Genomic DNA, 5,840 nt, shown 5'->3' on the forward strand with positions numbered 1-5,840 from the left:
TTTGATAATTAGATGGAGTAAATAAAGGGGGACTCGAAGTGCATTATTTAGTAAACTTTGTCTCTGATACGCGTAACCGCTGTCTGCAGCTTTTTTTTATTTTAAGGTAATAAAATCTTGTACTCTTTCTCCAAAAAAAAAAAAAAAAATCTTGTACTCTGAAGTCATTTTATTAAAATGCTACATGAAGTGATGAACTCTCATTTCTCTCTTATTAACTTCTATATTTTTTCTCACAAATTTTTAATATATACACTTTTTTGAACCTACATAATGAAATGTCTTATCCTTAGATAGAGCATCCACAATAATGAATTTTGGAAGGTTTTTGCAAGTGAAAAAAATTAAGCTATGATTTTTATACTATTAGAAGCATAGATTTCACTCCTACAAGTAGTAGTTTTTAGTGGGACACACCAAGAGAGAAGAAAAGGAACAAAAACAACAACTACATGCATGTTGAGTGCAACAATTGCGCCCAGTAGGTAAGTGGCACGCGCTTACTAGGCACGTAATACTAGTACGTTTTATTTACTTTTTCTTTTTTTGTCGAATTTCGATTTTTTTTTCATTTTCATTCCTTGTTTCTCTCCCTCCTCCCTCTTCTAGTTGGCAGTTGACACCTCAAAAATCTCAAAAAAAAAATCATATCTATTGAAAATGTTCTTACTACATCATGAAATAAAAGTGAATGAAGTAAATTTTTGAAATACATGTAAACTATAGTAGAACTCGTCATTTCCCATGACTAATGGCGCTATTACTAACACTTTGATTTCTTTGTATATTGGGAAATTTTACTGACATGTGGAATATGTTATTTATAAAATTTTACACGAAAATTTGATGAGCGGACTGATTCATATGAGATAAATTTAAAATATATAATATATTTTAATTAAGATGTAATGTTTTTTTATAAATCAAAAAATTATATTTAAAAAAATGTTTTAATATATAATACATTTTAATTAAAATATTATTTTTTACAATAAAAATATAATACATTTCAGTAAATATTATTATCTATTTCACATGAGCAACATCAACAAAAAAAAAAAAATGTGACATCATTACTATCCTATGTTGTAGAATTTTAAAATATTATTTTACAATTTGAAATTTATAAAATGAGTATAGGTCACACTATATGAAACCGTCTCAAGAATCTTTATCCGTACAACAGGTCGTGTCAGGACAGGTTAATATGAAAATGTAATACTTTTGCTGAAAAATGTAATATTTTTACATTTTAATGTAAAGTACTGCATTTTTCATTAACAATATTATACTTTCTCTTATAAGTAATGTTAACAAGTGTTTGTTACTTATAAGATAAAATGTAATACTTTTAAATTAAAATATAAAAATATTACATTTTTTTTCAAAAGTATTAAATTTTTCTAACCATATAAGTAATAAACACTTTATTCCTAATTAATATTATATTTTTCAGTATAAGTATTATGTTTTTATCTTGGTCCCATCCATCTAACAGTCAATGGACAATGATTCGTGAGATGGTGTCACATAAGTATTTGTTATGAGTATTAAATACTAAGAAATATTTTCATACGTGATTTGACATCAAACTCAATTTCATGCTAAATTTAATACGGTTATTGGATTAGATATCAGGGATTATGTTTGTTCACAAATGTATAGTTTCTTATAAAGATTTATGGTAAAAATCAACTAATTCAATGACAACTTATTAATTTACGATAGACCAATCAAAAGATGATGGTAAAAGTGTAAAACTAATATGATTAAATAGTTAGCGAGATTATACCACATAGTTTTATTAAATGTTTTTTTTTTTAGTACTACTGACTCTGTTACAATATAGTATCTGTTCATAGCTACTTCCTCAACCTACTGAAGTACCAAGAGTGTAAACCGGAACACCGGGTGCCACTAGACCACAAGGTCTTTTGGCGGTTTTGTTAAATGTTTAAAAAGAGTAATACTATGTTTAATTTAAAGATCAAAATTTATACACTATCTAACAAGATAAAGGCCTTGTTTGGTAACATAGTTAACTTATCAGCTAATTTTATATTATTTGACCATTATTAATTGTTTGACTTGGTTAAACATTTGATGTAAGTGGTTGATTAATTAGCTTTTTGTAACAGTTTATTGCTCCAAAATGCTAAAATTAAAAAAGATGTTTAAAGCAGTTTTTTCGATCAACTTTTTATAAAAGTTAAACTGCATGTAATAAGCTATCAGCTAATTTACCAAACATTTTTTTACAATCAACTAATGTTATCAACTAGTCAAATTCACTAACCTAATCAGCTAACAACTATTTATCAAGCATAAAAAAAAAAAAAAATTACTCCGTAAATGTAGTACTCCACATCATCGTATAGAATAATTCGGTCATTTTCAGATGAAAATTTGACTCATTTTATCTTTGTACTACAATATGGTTAAATTAAACTGCCATGTATTAAACCAATGTCTTTAATTATTATTATTCTTCTTTTCTTGCACCTAAAACAGAAGGGAAATTTAAAAATAAAAATAAAAATAGCCTCGAACATGTAACACAAGGAAATCAATTAAAATTATCATTCTTCGAGTACTAAAATAATATATTTGTTCCTTTAATTATTACTACGTATTTGTTTCTGACATGCATCCCAGGAAAGGGGAAAAAATATATTCTAGGAAAAAACAAACGATAACCTTAAAGCATGTGGAACAATGAAACCAAGAAATACAAATTACATGCACTCTCAAAACTCAAGTACTCAAAAGTGAAATCCAAATCCTTTATTTTCATTTTACACACACACATAATTATTCACCTTCTTGCCCTCTTGTATGCTATGTAATTTTGTGTATTATTGACATGTTAATTACTTGTAATCATCGTTTGAAATAAAATTACTAAGGGTGTGTTTGATTCACACAAGGAAATCGAAATCGAAATGAAAATAAAATACTTGGTAATGATAATAGATTTTGGTGAAAGCATTTTGCATGTTTGGTAGTAAGGTGGAATTAGAATGATTACCAATATTGATGTTTGGTTATGTACGAGTGTACGACCCTGTAATGAGAATAAATGTTTTAAAAATATAAAAATAAAAAATTAAGGCAATTGATCATAATACAATGACATCCAAAGCACCAATATGAAAAAAAAATCAAAACAAAAATCTAAAAGCACTAATCCAAACTTAAAAATCAGATTACCAATAAAATGGAATGATACTCGTTTTTAATTAGGGAATGGAATTTTTAATTCAAGAGGTAATCAAATCTCATAGTTGTGTTTTAAAAAATTGTCAACCAAACACTAACTAGGATTTTGATTCTCATTCTTGGTGTGTAAACTCATGAACCAAACACACCTTAAATAAACTTTAGAGTATAGAATATCGCTTTGCAAGAATTATTGAATTAAATATTTCGATCCATTTGTTCCGGTCCTATATGTGTGTGTGAGTATTTAATTGTTATACATGTTCGGGTATAATAATCACAAAATACAAATATTTAAATTTTTTGTTTTAAATATTTAGAATATAATTGTTATAACTTATAAGACATTAAAAAAATTGTCAATTTGTTTAGGCATAAAATTAATTAAACAAAGTGCATTATAATGCGGTTGTTTGATGAAAACCATCTTTCTTATCATGTAAGGATTAAATTTGTTTATTATTATGCGTTGCTGTATATAATAATTGAGTAAATTATTGGGACAGACAGGAAGTTGGAGGAATATGAGAAGGTAGGAATGAAAGAGACAGGTGAGAAATCAAATTCAAAAATTTGGTTGGTATATATTACTATCGGTTACGTTACTGATTTTATGTGATTCACAAAAACACCCCCAAAAGTTTGTCAAATTACACCCACTTGCCATGCTATCGGGTCATCCCCAAAGTCAAACCGACATCCCTAATATAAGTTTACAACATTGAGAAAAGAACTTTATATATATGATGATTTATGCTGTTATACTTGTTTTTTTTATTATTACACTTAACTGGTGATTAAGGTGATGAGCTTCAAACTAAATTTTATAATTTTAAAAGAGTATAATTTATCACAAAATTATACTTTAAACTCCTATAAAATTATATTGTGTATATAATTTATCACTAAATTATACTTTAAACTCCTATAAAATTATATTGTGTATTTGATAAAATTATATATTTATCAAAAATTTAAAAAAGAATATTAAAAGTGCTTTTACTAACTCAAAAAATAGACAAATTCTTTAAGAAATGGATAACATGTTCACTTGTTATTACTTCAAATTAGAAAATGGAGAACATTTTCTTTTTCATTTTTCGTAAATTTGGACACTGTCAAATGTAATAGGAGTTAATGTCATATGGGATCTTTTGCGTATAATGATTTTGTCATATTTAATCCTAAACATTCAAGTTGATCACCATGATCTTTCAACTTTTAAATTTTAACCAATCGTGGTCCTTCGATTAGTTTGAGCCGTTTTAAGCTATGTAAAGTAAGAGCGAAATCGTCCTTACAAGCTGTGTCTTCCATGTTGATAAAGTAAATACACAATGACGATGTTGAATGTACGGTCAAAGATACTTTATTAATTATAGTGTTTGAAGGGTAACCCGATCAACGTAACAGTGGATTAGAAGTTTCCGAGCTACTTAATTATTTGAGAGAGAAAACAACCAAAAGTCCACCCACCAGCATTAAATGCAATATTTATAAGGCTTTTGGGGTCAAATCCCGGTTCTTCGGCATGGTGGCCTCGTGGCGGTTATGCACGGGTCATAATTGTGGCCTTATGCGATGATGCCAGGTGTAAAGATAGGTTTGGGGCGAAGTCCTCAGGATTGAAGGCCAGGATGCTCGGTTCGGAATGCCCGATCCAAGCTTAATACGCTATGGACCGATTAGACCAAGCCAGGCAGATGGCCTAGCCCGGGGTTATTTGCGAAGATCGGAGGCAGAGAATCCGGCTTGTATAGATCGAGAACCGCCCAATTAAGACCGAAAGACGGGTCGGGGCTCTAGTACCGTATCGGGTGATGTTTTCCGGGAAATATTCCCTATCAAGTAGCCCCTCTTAGTCCGGTCCTAGACGTCGGTCGCAAGGGAGAGGGCCGTGCTAAGGATTTCATTCCGCCGTGCCTTAAGCGAAACATCACTTGAACAAGGGCTTACGCCAGGATGACGTTACCCCTTACTTTAACCGAGGGCACATGTCGAATAACGGGGGTTCTTCGGTATTTGTGCCAGGTTTGAATTTTGAAAATGCTTCGCGTGCCTGGGGTCTTCCTATAAATAAGAGCTTAAGGCATTGACAACCATTTCGCACTATATGTAGATCAAAGACCGGAGCCATCCGACCTACAACCCTTGGATTGCGATTTAGCTCGGCTGGCCCTCTTCTTGTCAACCCTGCTCATAGATTAACTTTGATACCCCGTAATAAATTATTCCGGAATTACCCTCCACGATTATTTTATAAAATTAAATCCATTGTTTCTTGTGAGCCCAATTCTTGAATTAATAATATTTCCTAAGGTAATTCCAAATCGAAAGCCCAAATCCTTATGCTAGTGTGTGTGTGTGTGTGTGTGTGTGTATATATATATATATATATTGTTTTTAAGACATTTAATTCCTAATATTATGAGCTTTCTCCTTATTCTATGTATTCATTTATTTAAGAGATGAACCATTTGGCCCAATAACTATTCTTGTACATAGAATTGTTATATATAAATATTCAAGCCCATTCTTTATTAAATCTTCCACCCTAATATATATATATATATATATATATATATATATATATATATATATATATATATATATATATATAT

This window comes from Ipomoea triloba, chromosome 10 (genome assembly GCF_003576645.1).
Source record: "Ipomoea triloba cultivar NCNSP0323 chromosome 10, ASM357664v1".
NCBI lineage: Eukaryota > Viridiplantae > Streptophyta > Magnoliopsida > Solanales > Convolvulaceae > Ipomoea > Ipomoea triloba.